The sequence below is a fragment of the Gossypium hirsutum genome, chromosome A04, assembly GCF_007990345.1.
Source record: "Gossypium hirsutum isolate 1008001.06 chromosome A04, Gossypium_hirsutum_v2.1, whole genome shotgun sequence".
Classification (NCBI taxonomy): Eukaryota; Viridiplantae; Streptophyta; class Magnoliopsida; order Malvales; family Malvaceae; genus Gossypium; species Gossypium hirsutum.
The window spans coordinates 71,201,799-71,222,983 of record NC_053427.1 but is presented as its reverse complement, the minus strand read 5'-3'; the positions used below and the strand labels follow the sequence as shown (position 1 = coordinate 71,222,983).

At 35.6% G+C, this 21,185-nt stretch overlaps 1 non-coding gene across 1 annotated transcript; it reads right to left on the bottom strand.

The window, feature by feature from the left end:
- Nucleotides 1-6,288: 6,288 nt before the first annotated feature.
- Nucleotides 6,289-6,394, bottom strand: LOC121228666 (small nucleolar RNA R71). The gene has a single exon (XR_005926241.1). It is a non-coding gene; the product is annotated as a small nucleolar RNA R71 (small nucleolar RNA).
- Between the last annotated feature and the right edge of the window lie 14,791 nt (nt 6,395-21,185).

Here is a 21,185-nt window from a genome sequence, read left to right as displayed (position 1 = left end):
AGGCCCAATAACTCGATTTTGCTAAAAATGGGCCAGAATCACTATTTGCACCCATGGATTGTTAGTAACCGTTAATGAAAATGGAAACCCTAATTTTCAGTAAAATTACGATATTACCCTTATAATATGAAAATGACCATTTTGCCCCTGGGTAAAAATGACTATTATAACCCTAGGGTTTATATATAAATTTAATACATGGGATTTTGATAAACATTGTATGGATGATATGCACATGATATGTATGATATGCACATGATGTATTCATAAATGCATTGGGTTGGGTTTTTATATGAATGGAGGAAGTGAAAAAGGGCTTATGCCCCAGTTATTAAAGGGCTTATGCCCCAGTTATTAAAGGGCTTATGCACCAGTTATTAAAAGGGCTTTTGCCCCAGTTATTAAAAGAAGCTAGGCCTCTAGATATATGATAAAGCAGCTATGCTGCCAGTGGAGAGTTATGGCGGGGTGGGTCGAGTTAATCCCCACATGGTGTGCTGGTTGGTACGGGTGGAGAGTAGCGGATGGTGGGTTGAGTAGTCTCCCCAATTGGGCTTGCATTCTTTCATTGACATTATATGTGATATTGAAATGGGCCTATGGGCCATACCGTTTACAGTAAAGGCTTCAGCCCAGTAATATGAAATTTGAAAAGTCTTCGGCACAGTGTTATGAAATATGAAATATGAAAAGGGCTATGGCCCAGTACATGTTTGAGATTGGATTTGGGCTTAGACCCAACAGGCTATCATTGGTTTGGGCTCTGAAAGGGGCTTGTTGCACACTGAGTTTCCAAACTCACCCCCTTTCCTTAACCTTGCAGGTGAGCCTTGATGTGGGGACTTGGGCCGGAGGGGATTCAGAATGGCCACGGTGATCGCTTTAGGACCTTTAAATAAGCGTTGGTTTTCAATTAATTTCCTTTAATTATTATTTATTTTTGGGTTGTAATAAGGCCATTTTTAACTTTTCTTTTATTTCTTCTCGGGATTATTTTATTTTTAATAACTTCAAACCTGGTTGATAATTGTTCAAATGGGTTAGACTTAGGACGTGTTTTCAAAGCGATACTTGTTTTCAAAATATCTCAACACCACGATTAATCGATTTATCAAAGACGTCCACTTAAACAAATTTAAACTCGATATAACAAAGTGTGGCTATGGTTGTGGGCATGTCTAGGATTGGATCCAATCAAAGAGCTTGGTACTTAAACAGCCTTCATGGCTCACCTCCTCTGTCTCGGATACCTACCTGGTGCCCAGCTTCCATACACTTTGTTAACTCAACAAAATATATGGTTTTAAAACACTAAAACGGAACGTTGGTTTTCAACTCCAATGTGGCACGCCAGATTCGTCCATAACGTCTAGGCCGGGTTTGGGGTGTTACACCAAACTTTATTCATCTATTTTGATCTTCCAATTTTGATTCTCAAACTTTATTCCTTTGATTTATTTCATCCTCATAACATTAAACCTCTTTAGAATTCCATAAAAACCATTAAAAACACCATAAATTTCCCTATTTCTTAACTTTTGGGTTTTTCAGATTTTTGATCAAACGTTCGATTCTTTATCAACTAAGGTAATGTTTCATTTTCCTATTGATTTTTAATGATATCTACCCTTTTAAATTGTGTTTCTGTTCATGGAATCGAAATATTTGAATAAAAATCGAAAATTGGGTCGTTAATGGTGAAATTTGGGATTTTGCATAAAATCAATGTTGCAAAGTGTTTTTTTAACTTTTTTTGGTGTGATTAGAAGGTTTCTAATCTTTCCCTAAAATTTTGTTAAGAGATTCTAAGGTTTTATTGAGTGTTTATGAAAAATTCCTATTTCCTGTCGAAATTTTGGAACCAAGAATTTGATTAATTTTGTGTAGTTGAAGGTTGAGAATTGTTCTTAGATGTATAATTAGATGATTCAAATTGATTATAGGAAATGGGAATGAGTAAAGATTGGAATAATTGAGTTTCAAGTTTGCTAGTCGAAATTTTAGTTTAATGAGAAATATAGCTTAGGCTTCCATATTTGGTTGGTTTAGGTGAGTCTTTGGATGCTAATTGATTGTATATATTGTGTGTTTATCATGTGTGAAGCATCGGAATTGTTGGAGTCTTCTACAAGTAAGGCGAAAGGTAAGGAAAAGCTAGTTTGAGCTTTCAGCAATTAGGCAAAAGCATGATCGGTGAGTGTTTGGATTCGCTACTAGTAGACACAACTCATAGTGTTAATTGGCAGCTTAAGAATTACCTAAAATCCTATCCTAAATTTTGAATGTAATATTTCTATTCCCCTTGATTTATTTTGGCAAAATGTGTGATTATGTGAATAATTGTGGATTGAGTATTATGATGCGATATTGTGACATGAGATGTATGTGTTGGCTATTGTGAATTGTGTTGTGTTGTGGGCACGATACACATATCAAATGATAGTGATAATGATATGCTAATAATGAAAATATGCAGCGGAAGTGAGCGATATTTCATTAAGTACATATGTGTTGAAATGTGGAATGTGATATTACTATGACAGGTAATATGTGAGAATACTTGTTTGTGATATATGATGTACTGATTTTAATGCACACATATATGGTAGGATATGTGATGGTTCAATGAGCGTTATTGTGGCACTTAAAGTAAAATTAAATGTGAATTTGATAAGCATGCAATGTGTACAAGTTTGTAATATAAATTGATGACTAAGAACAGAGATGATGTGCATTAAATCAGTAATTAAAATTGAGTAATTGTGGATATTTTGATCTTATGATCTCTTGAAATCGTTGGATATAGTTGGCATGCCATAGGATTGTGAGTACTCACCCTTGTGTTTGTGATTTGGGCATTGAGGCCCCGAGACAGTTTAGAGAGATAACAAAATGTGAGCCAAGCTCCATTCACTGAGATATGTTGGTGTGTTGAAGAGTGTTAGCTAAATGCTATGCTTTTGGGATATGTTTGACTCTACGAGTTATTTGGTGTGTTGGAGATTCGTATATTTGATGTGTGATGATAAAGCCCGCTTTTATGTTTCATAGCTTCAAGTGCCAAATTATCGTTTAAATGTGATCTTATTTATTATGACAATACGATGTGAAATGGATGCATAAACATGTAAATAATATGCTAGTTTTATGATTTAATGAAGCGTGAATATGTTATTGTGACTTGTTTAGAATAAGATTGTGAATGTGTTGTAGCTTGCTCTTCTTTAACCTTTGATATTGTGTATACATTGGGGTTATTTCGACATTCAATGAGATTGATTAAGGTCACCCACCCCTTTTAAAACCTTTGTAGACTGTTAGCATTGTGGTGTAAGCGATGCAGGGATACCAAGCAAGCAATCCAAGTTAGGCTTTAGTTTTTGTGTTGGTGATATTATAATTCTTTGAACTGTAAGAATAAGGCAATGTGCTAGACTTTTAGCTGGTTGATACCATGATGTTTGGATGTTTAAATGACTTTATTTCTCTTATGATTTATGGATATCAAGCTTGATATGTTGATTCTTGCTCGAACATATTTTCGATGTTTTGAACTGTTATTATAGTCGTTTTGACAATTGTTTGATGTGGTAAAAGTTGCATGTTGAATGGATTTAAGTTAGGTTGGACTAATTAATTTATTATGCTATATATTTTTTATCTAGAGCAAAGGTATCGATGTTCAGATTTTAAAAACAATACCTCCATATTTTTGCAGGAAGTCAGTAATGTAAAATGGTCTCGATACCATATCATGCGTACCGATACTTGGGGTAAAATAATCGATACTTTATGAAAGGTATTGATAATATTTTAGATTTTGATTTTAAACGAGAAACAAAACGTTGTTTTGGTATCGGTTTTCCAAGCAGTACCGATACCATTTTAGAGAAATATCAATACCTTTGATTCAATATCGATACCTACATGAATTATTTGGAATTTTTGTTTTGTGGTCTAAAAGCATGTCTAACTCTCGTTCTAAGTTTTCTTAATGAACCTTTAGCATGTTTTAATGATATTCAGAATATATATGACTTAAAAATTATCACAAATGCTAAAATGGAAGGTTTTTACTTAATAATGAGATCAATTTTAATGAGTATGATGTGTGACGGTGGTGTGGCATCCTAATATTCGGGTTTCACGACTGGGCCAACTATAGGGCATTACAGAGAGATTATCTGAATAAAGCTGTAACACCCCTTACCCGTGTCTAACAAACCATAATTTATACATATTTCTATCCCATGCTTAGCACATTTTATGGATGATTTTTCCTTAAAATTGGTGAATTTGATGCTCCTAATGCCTTAATTTCATGTTTTATACTTAGGTGAGCATAGGAGAGTGAAAGGAACGAGAAACGGGCCAAAAACGGAGAAAATGGGCCAACGTACGAAATCAACACAGCCTGGACTTCCTCACACGAGCAGACTACACGGCCGTGTCCCTTTGGCAAGGTCAAAGCACGATTTACACGGGTAGATCACACGCCCGTGCCCATTTAACAGCCTTGACCACGACCTTAAGCAATCACACACGGGCATGTCCCTACCGAGCCCAAGTTTAGTCCAATTCCGAAAAGGCTAATTTTGAGGGCTCTTAGGCATTCCAAAGCCTATTTAAACACCTGCTGAGGCGCTTAGATAGGGGACGGAGAGGAGGAAGCAAGGAATTGTTCAAGGAAAGCCGATCGATCCATCTCAGAAGCCGGATTCACCATCAAGACTGAAGATCTCCCTTCAAATTCCCTCAGGAGTTTTAGGTTTTCTTATGTTTTGTTATTTTTATTCGTTTGAGATGTGTTCTTTCATTAGTATGAACTAAAACCCCTAAATACCTAAAGGGGAATGAAACCTAAGACGGATCTTGTTATTATTATCTAAATTGTATGATAAATATTTGACTTGTTCTTAATTATGTGTTCTTAATTCTTGTTTTGATATTTCAGGATATTGACTCAAGTTAAAGCTCTTATTCAGAGGAGGAATAGACCCTGTCTAAGAGTAAATTTATCATAATTAAGCGGAGTTGGTCGCACGCCTAGAGATAGGGTGACAAGATTTTGTCGGATTAGGGTGAAACCTAATAAGGGGATCCATAGATCGAGTTAATACAACCCTAGGGCATTATTTAGAAAGAGATTTCAATTATTCAATCTAGGGTTAGGCGTTGTTAGTCTCGAGAGAGATAACAATATAACTTAGGGATCTCTACGGAACAAGTTGAATGAATAAATCATCCGATTCAGAGTCAAATAACAAGTGAAGTCTAGGTGAATTTTTCCTTAGGTATTGTTTTAATCAATCGAGTTTTCCAAAAAGTATTTCCCCTAATTTCTTTTCTGTGATTTCTTAATTTAATTAATTAGTTAGATAAACAAAACCCTTTTATTTTTTAGGCTAGATAATAAAAAGAAAGTTGATACTAGTACTTTTAGTTCCTTTGGGTTCGATAATCCGGTCTTACTAAAGCTATACTACTATTCAATAGGTACATTTTCCTTCATCGTGATAATAGTTAGTTTCAAGAACGATTCATTATAAATATTTAAAACCTGTCACGAATATCACGTATCAAGTTTTTGGCTCCGTTGCCGGGGAACTAAGATATTAGGAACACTCGATTTTTATTACTTTAGCCATTTTACTTTTATTGTAATTTAAATTTTTATTTTCTTTTCTAATTCTTCATTTATTTTCTTCTGACATGTTTTTCTAGTTTATGACCAGAAGAAACCCGTCAAGACCACTACTTTTTGACGGTGAGATCGACCGCACAATTCGTAGGAACTGGAGAGAAATAAGGTGAAGCCTAAGATACATAGAGGATGATACTTCAACCACAATCGAGGATATGGCTGAAAACTAAGAAAATCCGCTATCTCCTGCGATTGCTACTGATCCAGTAAATTAGAATCCTACTCCACGTACTATGTATGATTATGCTAAACCTAATTTAACAGGAACTGAGTCAAGTATAGTTAGACCTGCTATTGCTTTGAACTGAAACCTAACACAATTCAAATGATACAACAGTTTGTTCAGTTTGATGGTTTGCAGGACGGTATCCCAATGCTCACTTGGCAAATTTCTTAGAATTTTGCGATACCTTTAAAATTAATGGCATTTCTGATGACGCCATCCGCCTTCGGTTGTTTCCCTTTTCGTTAAGGAATAAGGCTAAACAATGGTTGAACTTGTTACCACAAGGGTTAGTCACTACTTGGGAACAAATGACCGAAAAGTTCTTACTAAAATATTTTTCCGCCAGCTAAAACGGCTAAATTACATAATGATATCTCTTCTTTTGTGTAGATGGATTTAGAAACACTCTACAATGCATGGGAGAGATATAAGGACCTTTTGCGAAGATGCCCTCACCATGGGTTACCATTCTGGCTATAGGTTCAAACTTTTCATGATGGCCTGAATCCTTCGACTCGGCAGATAATTGATGCACCCGCTAGAGGAACCATCAATAATAAGACACCTAAAGATGCCTATGGATTTATAGAGGAGATGTCACTAAATAACTATCAATGGCAAGTCATGAGGACAAAGCCAACGAAAATAACCGGTGTTTATAATGTCAATTCAGTCACCATGCTCTCTAATCAGGTAGAACTCTTGAATAAGAAAATTAATGGTTTTCTTAGTTCTTCACAGGTTCACCCAATAATGCAGTGCGAAGCAAATGGAGGTGGATCGAGCAATTCAGAATACCCACCTTATGGCCACAACATGGAGAACGAGCAGTTAAATTACATGGGTAATAATCCTCGATCTCAAAACAATCCTTATAGCAATACTTACAATGCAGGTTGGAGGAATCACCCAAATTTTTCATGGGGAGGCCAAGGAAATCAAAAACCACCACCCTCTCCAGGCTTTCAGCAACCACCATACTAGCAGGAGAAAAAGCCTAACCTTGAGGAGATGCTAACCAAATTCATCTCGGTGTCAGAGACTCATTTTCAGAATACCGAGATGGCACTCAAAAATCAACAAGTATCAATCCAAAAGCTTGAAACTCAGATTGGACAGCTCGCCAAGTTGATTTCCGAATGACCACAAGGTAGCCTGCCAAGCAACACTGAATCCAACCCAAGGGAGCAACTCAATGCAATTGTCATTCAAGATGAAGAAGGGTTAGTGGCAAAACCAAGGCCAGAACCGGTGGTAAGTGAAGGTAAGAAAGAGGTAGGCCAAAACGAACAAAAATTGGTAAGTACAAAATATAAACCTCATGTGCCATACCCCAATGCGACAAGGAAAGACCGCTCCGATGAACAATTTGGTAAATTCCTTAAACTTTTAAAGAAACTACATATTAACCTATCGTTTATTGAAGCACTTTCACAGATGCCGAACGCAATCAAATTTTTAAAAGAGCTTCTAGCAAATAAACGAAAGTTAGATGAAAGGTCACATGTGGAGCTAAAAGGTCACACGCGGTTTGCTCAGCCATTCTTTAGAATAAGCTACCCAACAAACTAAAAGATCCAAGGAGTTTTACGATTCCTTGTTTAATTGGTAGTTTAGATGTTAATAATGCGTTGGTTGATCTAGGGGTTAGTATCAATGTTATGCCTTACAAATTGTTTAAGCAACTAGGTCTAGGGAGACCCAAACAAGCTAGGATGAGCATTCAATTAGCAGATAAAACTGTTAGATTTCCTAGGGGTATCATTGAAGACGTACTTGTTAAAATTGACAAATTTATATTCCCAGTTGATTTTGTTGTTTTAGACATAGAAGAGGACAATAATGTTCCTTTAATTTTGGGAAGGCCCTTTTTAGCAACTGCTAGAACAATTATTGACGTTGGCACAGGTGAACTCACACTTCGTGTAGGAGACGAAACAATCAACCTTCAAGCTCACAACCCGAACAACACATCGAAAATTGAAGGTGATTGTACAAATTGTTCTACTAAGACTGATCATACAGTGCAACCTATTTTGCAAGAAATAAGTTTGAAGGACACACATCAGCCATGTTCAATCCACAAAAAAGAATCTACCTATGAAGAACAAAGGTTACGAATCGAGGAGTTAAATGAATGGCTGACATTTAAACCAAGAAAACACGATAAACCAAAACTACGCCAGAACGAGCTCAATGCCTCACCAAATCAAGTTCAAGCTGGAGACAAAGTACTACTAGATGCAGCAAATCCTCAAATCGCCACTTCTAAATCGAATGAAGAAACCCCTCTTACGGTAGCTAGCATTTTTTTATACGGTACGGTCGAGGTAAATCACCCCAAATTTGGCATGTTCAAGGTAAATAGTACTAGTCTTAAACCTTATGTTGATAAAATTTATAGCAGGGATGAGGAGTGTAAACTCCTTGATCCACCATGATCATACACCAGAGAGGTAAGTCGAGCTTAGACTATAAATAAGCACTTCTCGGGAGGCAACCTGAGCACTAACAATATTAATTTCCTTAAATTTTAGTTTTAACATCTAACATACTAACCGACTCATGGAACGCAAGCTTTCTAAAGCACACACGGCCAGGCACACGGGCGTGCCTTAGGCCGTGTGAAAAAAGGGCAAAATTTTCCCCAACACGGGATGCGATAAGTTGCCACGGCCATGCGTTAGGATCGTGGGCAAATCTGCCAAAACAACACAGGTGTGCGACACTCCCGTGTCATAGAACTGTGGTTAAACCTGAGAAAATAGCACGGCCATTCGCCACGCCCGTGTCTATAACCCGTGGTCGAACCTGTCAGATTAACACGGGCGTGGGCCTACATGCACGGGCGTGGGAGAAGCAAACGAAGACAGACATGGCTGTGCAACACGGCTGTGGGCACCCACATGCCCAAGGAACACGGGCGTGGGCCAAATGTTAGACGCTCCCAAATTCAAAATTCGCGAATCACACGGGCAAAAAATTGGGGAACACGGGCATGTCCCCTGGCCGTGTTTCCCAAAATCTATAAATACCCTTCACTATTCATCATCTTCTTTACCTAAAATCCCTAACCCTAGCCGCTGCAAGTCCACACGGTCTCCCTGCCACACCCGTGTGCCGCATCCAACTCCATTTTCGACGCTCATTCTCATCTTTTTAGCGTTTTTATACTCATTCCTCTCTATTTTATTCATCACTTTTACTAATTTTATGATTCTTATGGTTTTATTTGGCAGATTTTTTATTTATATTCGTAGTTCTCACTATAGTCATGCTTATATGTTTATTCTTTGTCATTTTAGTCAATGCTTTATGATACATTCATTCTTTTTGTGTGTTCCCATAAGAGTCTAGTTCAGTCATTTTATGTTGAAAGTAATCATGCTTTTATTATGTCAATTGCTATATAAACTTCTATCATTTAGATTAAACTGCTAAGTATTGTTGGTTGGACTGGTTAGTTTAACTATATTCATGATTATATTCATGATTACTTCTTGAGTTATTAGTTATGTTATATTCTTTGTTCTTCTTCCAGGTATACCATGTCAAGCTCACGTGGCAAGAAAACTACCGTTCCCGCTTCGAAAAAGTGGAAAGTGGCATCTTCCTTGGGCCCTACTGCGAAAATTCCACCCATACCTCCAATTTCCACCCGGTAATCAGGAGGAACTATTCCAAATCCTACGGGCCCGACCTTTAGGTGTGGGCCACTACATTGACTGAACAGCGCTTGAACAAGTCTAGTTGGCTGACGATGTACAAGCACTCTTGACAACCGATCCATGGGACCTCTTCTTTGTGATCATCGAGCTGACGTACCTTGAGCTCACACTTGAACTTTGCTCGACATTCCATGTTCAAGACGTCATGACCAACTTTGATGATCCTGGAACAGTCCAGTTCGTCTCGGCGATTTAGTCCGCCAGTTGAGTGTGCTCGAGTTCGGTATAGCTTTGGGACTGTACACAAAGGAGTTCATGGATGAGAACGACCTCGACACTCTCCGTCGCCACATCCACTACTCTCCCTCGAAGTGCTGGTATGCTTTGGTCCCCGGTTCAGCCACCTACGACTCGAGCAGCTCCAAGGCATCGGCTTTCTCTCCCTCCTTGAGTTACCTACACCCCATCTTGGCACACACTTTGACAGGACGTCGAGAGAGCACCAGCATTGTCAACACTCATGACGCCTACTTTCTATGGAGCATGGTGAACAGGCATGTACTCGACCTCGCCTACTTTATTTCCCTCGCCATTTGCTACCAAACGGAGCGGCATCAGAGGGGGGTCATCTCCATTGGCCCCTACATGACTCGACTGGCACGGCACTTCGGGATCCTCAACACGACAACCCAATCATCCTCTCTTACTCTTATTGGCCAAATGTCTCCACAAGGCATCTCGAGCATGCTTAGTATGAGGATGATCGAGAAGCGCCGAGGAACCCACCCTCCTCAGTATCGCCTCTCCCAGTCAGTGGATGAGGGAGCCCTTGAGGACATTACTGATGATGTCCCTCCATATCATGAGGACCCACCGTCTCAGCCACCACCACCCTCTCGTCCAGTTCATGCGGCAACTTCATACGTTGACATCTCTGAGTGCCTTACCCAATTCGAGCAATAGTGTCTTCAGCGCTTCGATAACATTAATGTTACTTTACAGCAGATTTGTCAGCACTTCCACATCTCATCGCCACCCCCACCTTGCGAACCACCTAGCAATGAAGATGATTAGAAACTTTTATTTATTATTTTATGTTTTTATTTTTATTCTATTTTAAGACTACTTTTTGTTTTTTCTTTAAGCTTATTTATATTAGATTTTATAATTTTTATTTTACAATTATCAATTTCGGCTATTCCATTACAAGTAATCATACTTCCTTATATTTCCTAAAAAGTTCCTAATTCTGTCACAATTATAAAGAGCTCATCAGCTCATCATCACATAGGAACTAAAAACTCCACCGGGAAAAGTTCTCCACGACTGCCATGTCCTACTCGACCACGACCATAGCTACCACCAGATATACTATTCTTTTGTCGTACGACTTATAGACGAATGAACCTCTAACACCACTAGAGTATCCTCTTCCACTCTCACCCCGATTATTCTCCAAAACTCCAGTTCAAGGAATTCATTCATCATTCAGGAAGTTTCACTTCTCTCCCTATCTTATGATTATAAATCTATTTTTTTCAATATATCTACCTTTATACATTGAGGACAATGTACATCTTAAGTGTGGGGGGTCTTTTATATCAGAAAAATCCCTGAATTTTGTTTTATTCTCATGCGATATTCTCATATCATTATTAGAATGAATTCCAATTAGTCTATAATGTTTATTGATATATCTTGAATTAAAACATAGGCATTTATGCATTGATTGTTTAAACTTCAAGACATAAGGGAATCAAGCATGATAAGTTGATTTTTGAAGAATTAAAACTTTTAGGTTGTTTCCCCAAGTTTAGGTATTATCTTGAGTTGGAATTCACAAGTTTAAACATCAAAAAGCCATAATTTTTGTGAGATCTTGAGCCTTTAAAGCATCTATTATTTCTTTCATGCTCACTATCATTATGAGTGCGTCAGTATTGAATTGTTATTCTAGAACTTGCTTGATTATGCATGTCAAGACCACACCATTTGATTTGATATGCCAAAATGATAAAGGCACTTAGGTTTAACCCACTCACTCCATAAAAGCCTACCTTCACAATTAACCCTTAGTGAACCCCCTTGAGCCTAACAACTCATTCATTAATTTACACTCAACATTAACCCATAACTCATTGATATTGAAATCCCCTAAATTAATTTGATCCCTAGTCGAGATTTGAGTTGGAATAGTTGCTTAGCTATGTTTTATTCTATTTTGTAATTTGACTTGTTCTTAGAAAAAATACATGTATACATATTAGTAGTAGTGATCTTCTGAGCTAAAGAAGTTAAATTCCATATTTTGAGAAAAAGCTCCGTTGTACGCAATTGATGACTAGTCTTTTTTCTAGTTAGGCAATTTTTCAATTCAATCTCGATTCTAACCCTTTCTTTCAGCTTGTGACCACACCCTTTAACCAAAGCCACGTTACAACCCTCTAAAGACCTTTTGATTGATTTTTCATCTCAATTTATAGTGGTGGAGATTTGATTTTAATGCAAGCCTAAGGTAATGACTTTCATTATTGACTATTGAGTGCTCCATTTATTGTACTTAAACACCTCGATTGATTTGAGTGAATATTTAGTGAGAATGTGAAACTCTGTGATATTTTGAATCAAAGGTAATTACTTAGATAAAGGGAGACACCTATGTTTTCATAATAAAATGCTTAACTTGGAATGTTTGAAACTTTGATGTTCTTTCAGTTGAATTTTCAATGTATGATTACCTATGGATTATTTTGAGATATTATCGATAGAAATTATAAGTTGTGAAGAATTTATTTTGATTATGAGTTAAGGATTTTTCTTGAGGACAAGCAAATGCTTAAGTGTGGGGGTAATTGATAAACTGTAATTTATACATATTTCTATCCCATGCTTAGCACATTTTATGGATGATTTTTCCCCAAAATTGGTGAATCCGATGCTCCTAATGCCTTAATTTCATGTTTTATACTTAGGTGAGCATAGGAGAGAGAAAGGAACGAGAAACGGGCCAAAAACAGAGAAAATGGGCCAACGTACAAAATCAACACGGCTTGGACTTCCTTACACGGGCAGACTACACGGCCGTGTCCCTTTGGCAAGGTCAAAGCACGATTTACATGGGTACATCACATGCCCGTGCCCATTTAACAGCCTTGACCATAGCCTTAAACAATCGCACACGGGCATGTCACACGGGCGTGTCCCTGCCGAGCCCAAGTTTAGTCCAATTCCGAAAAGACCAATTTTGAGGGATTTTAGGCATTCCAAAGCCTATTTAAACACCTGAAGAGGCACTTAGACAGTGGACGAAGAGGAGGAACCAAGGAATTGTTCAAGGAAAGTCGATCGATCCATCTCAGAAGCCAGATTCACCTTCAAGACTGAAGATCTCCCTTCAAATTCCCTCAGGAGTTTTGGGTTTTCTTATGTTTTTTTTATTTTTATTCTTTTAAGATGTGTTCTTTCATTAGTATGAACTAAAACCCCTAAATACCTAAGAGGAATGAAACCTAAGATAGATCTTGTTATTATTATCTGAATTGTATGATAAATATTTGACTTGTTCTTAATTATGTGTTCTTAATTCTTGTTTTGATATTCCAGGAAATTGATTCAAGTTAAAGCTCTTATTCAAATGAGGAATAGACCCTGTCTAAGAGTAAATTTGTCATAATTAAGAGGAGTTGGTTGCGCGCCTAGAGATAGGGTGACAAGATTTTGCCGGATTAGGGTGAAACCTAATAAGGGATCCATAGATCGAGTTAATGCAACCTAGGGCGTTATTTAGAAAGAGATTTCAATTATTCAATTTAGGGTTGGACGTTGTTAGTCTCGAGAGAGATAATAATATAACTTAGGGACCTCTACGGAACAAGTTGAATGAATAAATCGTCCGATTCAGAGTCAAATAACAAGTGAAGTCTAGGTGGATTTTTCCTTAGGTATTGTTTTTATCAATCGAGTTTTCCAAAAAGTATTTTCCCCAAATTTCTTTTCTATGATTTCTTAGTTTAATTAATTAGTTAGATAAACAAAACCCTTTTATTTTTTAGGTTAGATAATAAAAAGAAAGTTGATACTAGTACTTTTAGTTCCTTTGGGTTCAATAATTCGGTCTTGCTAAAGCTATACTACTGGTCGATAGGTACACTTGCCTTCATCGTTATAATAGTTAGTTTCAAGAACGATTCATTATAAATATTTAAAACCTGTCATGAATATCATGTATCAGTGTCCTATGCCAGGACAGGGTACGAGGCATTACCAGACTTAAACACAAACAATCATGCAAACCGGGCCATAAAATTTCATTCATATTTTAATTCATTCAATCTGTAACACCTCCTAACCCTAAACCATCGCCGGAATAAGGTTACGAGGCATTACCAGATATATCAGACAACTTACTAATAATTCACAATTAATATAACATTCATAGTAATACAAATAATTAAGTCTCTATATTGGATTCTCGAAGCCTAAAACACGTATTAAAAGTAGAACGGGACTTGTTCGAGTATCCCGGAAAATTTTTCGTAAATTATTGTTGTTGTTTTTTTATAAAAATTTCGACAGTATTTCTGCTTATTTTTACTTAAAACCCCCTGCAAATTCAAACCAAAAGTAACCAACCAATACCAATATTTCAACCAAAGAATTTTACATCTTAAAGACTATTAGATTACGCTTAATCCATTAATTTATTACTTCAATTTTAAAGTATTAACATACAAGGAACTATTTTATATCTTTCATTTCATTTTAAAATTTAATACTAAATTTACTAATTTATAACTTTAAACTTACTTATCATCCAAAATTGCATAATTATCTAATTACAACAAGATCATTTAACCTATATATATATAACTCATGTACAACCACCTAATACATGCCACTTAAAAAAAAAGAAGAAATACGTTACCAAAATTTTTTTGTCGGAATTTTGGATGCTGGACCGGATCCGAAACTCTAATGACCTGGGCACAGAAACAACCATACGCTGAGTATTTCATACTCAGTGGTATTACTATAAATCAAAACTATTTAACATTAATAAATTACAAGCATCAACCATAAAATTTATAATAATTTAAACTAATTATATATAATTATATTACCTCATAACTCTTAAATTCATATTTCATTTTTTTTACATACTAACTCAATTCATAATTTAACTCATACATTCTTTCTCATACTTTTCAATAGTGCCCAAACAATTAATCTCATTTTCAAAATTTCATTTCAATTATTTACCCTATTAACAAGGCTCGGACTCTAACAGATATGCGGATTCCACCCAAACACACCAGAATATCCAGCCCAAACACACCCGGAATATTATAAATCCTCCATAACACACCAATAAGGCATTAAATGCCTCTTCGGATAAACTGAAGTATATAATAACAGAAACATCTTCTCGGCCGAACTACAAATCTCCTCATCAAATCACAAATCCAATGGCATGCCATTTGTATCAAATCTAGTCCGACAAGTTAATAGGGTATTATTTTACTTTTTCAATTTCAATTTCATTTCCACAAAAATTTTCAATACTCAATCAATTCAAACATCTATTATCTTAATTCATATACAAATAAATTTTCACACATACTCATATTTAATTTCAAATATAATACTTACCTTATCTTAATTATTCCGTAACTATAAATTCAATATACATTTAATAAATAATTTGAGTTATAGTAATATAAACCCGGAATACGAGTTTACTCCTCAACGATCTTTTCTTTTCCTTTGGATGCCGATGCCTTGTTTTCCTTGTTAGATACAAAAATAAAAATAATAATAACAATTTACATTATTAATTAAGCATTAATTTAAATAATTAATTAAATTTCCACTCATTTTATGCCTAAAGTTCGTTTGGTTGCAACTCCCAAACTTATTTCATACTTCATCCAGAATTATTACTTTGATATTCTGGCTTCAATAAGAACTTCATATTTCATCCGGATATATTACTTTATTGCTCTAGTTTCAACAAGAGCTTCATATTTCATCCGGATAACTTAGTTGTTTTCTTTTCATTTCTTTTTTTCTTCCTGTGTGAAAAACCCAATAAAACTCTTGCTAATTGAAAATTCATATATTTATTTCATACTTCAATTCTATTCATTTTTCTTCCATATTCATCCTAACTATCAAGTATTCATAATATAACCCTAATTTAAAATTTCTTTTAATCTAATCCCTCTATTACAAAACTTATAGCTTACCTTACAATTTAATCCTTTTACTAATTCTAACTTAAAATTTATTCAATTCAATCCCTAATTCATCTTTTTTTCTTCAATATGAACTTTGTTTAAAAGCTTATAAACTTTCAAACTATCAAATTAATTTCATCAAAACCTTGTTTTAAGACTTCTAAACATCAAAATTAAGAGAAAGGGACTTAATTTAACTGACCAATTAAACTTCAAGCTTCAAATCTTTAGTTTTCCTTTTTCTTTTCTTTCTTTCTTTTTCTTCCCCTATTTCTAAATGCTTCTGTTCTGTTTCTTCTTTATTTCTTTTGCCTTTTTTTTATTCTTTTATTATTTCATTTATTTTACTTATTTTGATTTGTTTTCTATTTAATAGCAAATGTATATATTACAATTGTATCCCATATCCACCCTACATTTATCTTGATCTAATCTATTTCATAACATAATATAATTAATAATTTTAATAATAATAAACATCTAATAAATATCTTTTACTAATTAATAATAAATATAAAATATCTTTTTACTTAAACTTTAAGTAAATAACTAAATATATCACAAGTGTACCTATTTAATTATTATTTCAATACACTTGTATACTTCATCCCCCTACACTTGTCACACAACTAGATTTATTTATTTATTTATCTATAATTCATATTATAATTTAAATAAACTAATAATTATATAATTTAATAATTTAATAAAGTAAGAAAAATCTTACACTTATGCCGCCTCATTCTATAGTAAATGGCATATTTGCCATTTTGGCCCTTTTTATTTTATTTTAATCTACAATTAAACTTTTACTCTTTATTCAATTTAGTCCTTTTTATTATTTACACTAAATTGAGCTAATTTCACTTAATTAAAGCCTAATTAAACACATTACTAGGCTCACAATTATTCCTAATAATTATTTTCGAACTTATTTCACTAAGACGGAGGCCCTATAACTCACTTTTTCTGTGCCCGTGAATTTTGGGTCATTACACAATCACATTCACATAGTCCTTTATTTGAGTTTACGAAGCCCAAAACATACTTTAGAAAGGGTTCGAGACTAAATTGAGAACTTTGGAAAGCTCTGAGAAAAACTTAGAAATTTTTCTCATGAAACAGAGTCACGCCAGTGTGGACATAGGGGCACACTCGTGTGCCATAAACGCGCCCGTGTCCTCAGGCCGTGTAACTCTCTGTTTATGACGTCAGCAATTAAATTGAACCACACAGCCAGACCACATGCCCGTGTCACTAGGCCGTGTCCCTCACACGGTTGAGACACACGGCCGTGTCTCATCCTGTGTAACAGACTATTCTCCAAGCCTTCGTGTTACCTTTAATTCCACAACTCATTACACACATTAAGGACACAGATCATGGCATCATTTTAATGATTTAGCCTCCTTCATTAAGATATATTCTTAACATTAACATGTCACCATTCACATATTCTGCATACTTATGCAATATCAAGTCTCGATGCAATCATCCATATCCATTAGTCTTACTATTGCACCACCTTTACTAATAATCTAGAATTATCGACTCATCACTTATTTCTTTAGACCTTAAGCATTCAAGTTCAATCAACATCATCTTGTTTCCCTATCATGCATTTTCTCATAGCAATGACCAGTTCGATTGGTCATGAAGCATTCATCATACACACATGTTATACACCAATCATGCATTTTGAACAAGCATATTCACTGTAACACCCCTAACCCGTACTCGTCGCCGGAGGGTTAAAGAGTATTACCATATACAAAAGAGTCATATCAAGATAATTAGGTATAGTGATTCATTCTTAAGTTCAATTCACATCAAACATTGAAAACATTAATCAAATCTCAACCACACATTCACATTAACCATTTGGAACACATATAGTAACTTATCAAGCCATTTTCGCATGGCTATACATATATACATCATCAAAAAGATAATTATTTAACAACAAAAAGTCAAGCCTATACATGCCATTAATATCTCATATACCACATTCGGCCCTAACCACTCACACTTAGCTTTCATATACAAATTCCATTTCATGATCAAATGTAGCAAATTGTACATAGGTTTCACCTATGCTAAACAATGACTGAATATACATTTCGAAGAAATAACTTACTTAATACATAACTGACATTACCAAGTACATATAACCCTAATGACCTAATGTATATCACCCCAATTCCTATGACTTAGCCATTTACCCTTTTAGCCGAATATCCATAAAACATCTAGTTCGCGTATACAAACACAATCTCTTAAGGCTTATTATATTTTCAAGTACACATCAAATTTATATAGCCGAATATACATATATATTTAGCTCATCAAACCGATACTTAATCATATTTTCCCCTAACACAAATGTATTCGGCAATGACCACAACTATTTAACCAACTTTAAAAAACAAACCACAACATTTTAAATTCGTCTTATTCCTTTCCCCCCCTTTTGACCGAATGTACATATCAAATGAAAACTCAACTAAACAACAACATTTTTCTTTCCAAAATGCATATACACACATACGGCAATTTCAATTCATACTTATTCAACCATCATTTAAGCTACTTAACATATAACTAACATCTTCCCAAAAACTTATCAAAATAATACCAATTTAGCACTTGCCGAAAGGACACTTGTTCATTGATTCATGAATTTAAACCATGGGTTAACTATGCTATGTATTTATCCATTTAATTTCATAATCAATTACTAATAAAAATTGCATTACATACATTTAAATGGAGATAACCATGGCCGAATGCCTTGGCTTCTTCTTCACTATTTTTCTTTCCCAAATTCGGCAATCAAGAAAGAAAGATGAACATCTATTTTTTTATCATCTTTTATTGTTTTACTAATTAATTTATTTCAAAAATAAAGCCATTACTTATTATAATACTTAAATAAAACATATATTATACATCAACCATCATTTATGGCCAGCCACTAACAAAATTGGTCCATTTGACATGCAAATCCCTCATGTCAACATTTCATGCATTATTTGGCACTTTAAAATTTACCTATCACACTTTCAAGTTTTATCACATGAGTCCTATCTTATAAATTTCACATACAAATGACAAAATCAAAGCATGAAACTTTCACACATGCATTTATACATATAATAAACATAGAATTTAACAGTTAATTATTTTTATGACTCGGTTTTGTGGTCTCGAAACCACTTTTCGACTAGGGTCAAATTAGGGCTGTCACAACTCTCCCCCACATAAGGAATTTTCGTCCTCGAAAATCTTACCAGTGAATAAGATAGGATATCAATCCTTCATAGTGTCTTCAAGTTCCCAAGTAGCTTCTTTAACCCCATGCTTAAGCCACAGTACCTTCACTAATGAGATTTTCTTATTTCGTAATTCTTTTACCTCACGAGCTAAAATACGAACCGGTTCTTCTTCGTAACTCAAATCAGATTGAATCTCGACCTCTGATGGATTAATTATGTGCGATGTATCGGATCTATAACGTTGAAGCATCGAAACATGAAAAACGTTGTGAATCTTTTCAAGCTCGGAGGGTAAAATCAATTTGTATGCGACCGGTCCAACTCGTTCGGATATTTCATACAGCCCAATGAACCTCGGACTCAATTTTCCTTTATGGCCAAATCTGAGCACCTTTTTCCAAGGTGAAACTTTAAGAAAGACTTTGTCTCCAACCTGATATTCAATGTCTTTTCGCTTTAAATCTGCATATGACTTCTGACGATTTGAAGCTACTTTCAGACTTTCACGGATTACTTTTACTTTCTGCTCAGCATCTTTAATCAAATCAACCCCGAAGATTTTATTTTCACTAAGCTCGGTCCAAAACAACGGTGTACGACATTTACAACCGTACAAAGCCTCCTAAGGTGCCATCTTAATGCTTGATTGAAAACTATTGTTATAAGCGAATTCAATCAAAGGCAAATATCGTTCCCAAGAACCACTAAACTGAAGGATGCAACATCTCAACATATCCTCGAGTATCTGAATGATCCGCTCGGATTGACCATCAGTCTGGGGATGAAAAGCGGTGCTAAAATGCAACTTGGTACCCAAAGCTTCTTGCATTTTCTTCTAGAATCACGATGTGAATCTCGGATCTCTATCCGACACAATAGAAATAGGTACCCCGTGTAACCTCACAATCTGTGAAACATACAACTCGGCTAGCTTGTCAAGTGAATAATCCGTACGTACGGGAATAAAATGAGCTGACTTTGTCAATCTATCAACAACAACCCAGATCGCATCTTTCTTGCTTGACGATAATGGCAACCCGGATACAAAATCTATTGTGACTCGATCCATTTCCATTCGGGTATCATGATCGGCTGAAGTAATCCTGAAGGCACTTGATGTTCCGCTTTCACTTGTTGACATACCAAACACTTTGAAACAAAGTCAGAAATGTCTCGTTTCATACCAGGCCACCAAAACTGACGTTTCAGATAGTTGTACATTTTTGTGCTACCAGGATGGACCAACATTCGGCTATTATGAGCTTCGTTCAAAATTATTGAAATAAGTTCTAAATTTCTTGGAACATACAATCGATTTCTGAACCTCAAACAATCGTTGTCATCAATTTGAAACTCTGAATCCACAGTCGAAACACATTCAGCTCGTTTAGCAACCAATTCATCATCGACTTTCTGAGTTTCACATATTTGATGAATCAATAACGGTTTGGCTTTTAATTCTGCTACCAATACATTATCGGATGAAACGGACAAGTGAACATTCATCGCTCGCAAAGCAAACAGTGACTTACGACTTAAAGCATCGGTAACTACATTAGCCTTTCCCGGATGATAGTCAATAACAAGCTCATAATCTTTCAACAATTCAAGCCAACGTCTTTGTCGCAGATTCAAATCTCTTTGAGTCATCAAATATTTGAGGCTTTTATGATCCGAAAATACATGACATCTCTCTCCAAACAAGTAATGTAGCCATATTTTCAAAGCAAATACGATGGCAGCTAATTCGAGATCATGAGTCAGATAGTTTTTCTCATGTGGCTTCAATTGCCTCGAAGCGTAAGCCACAACTCGACCCTCTTGCATCAATACACAACCCAATCTATGTAATGATGCATCACTATAAATGACAAACTCTTTACCGGATTCGGGCTGCACTAACATTGGGGCTTCCGTCAAAAGCGTTTTTAGTTGGTTGAAACTTTTCTGGCACTTTTCTGACCATTCAAACTTAATATCTTTCTGAAGTAGCTTCGTCATTGGTGTGGCTATCATCGAAAAACCCTTTACAAACCATCTGTAGTAACCGGCAAGTCCCAAAAAGCTCCGAACTTC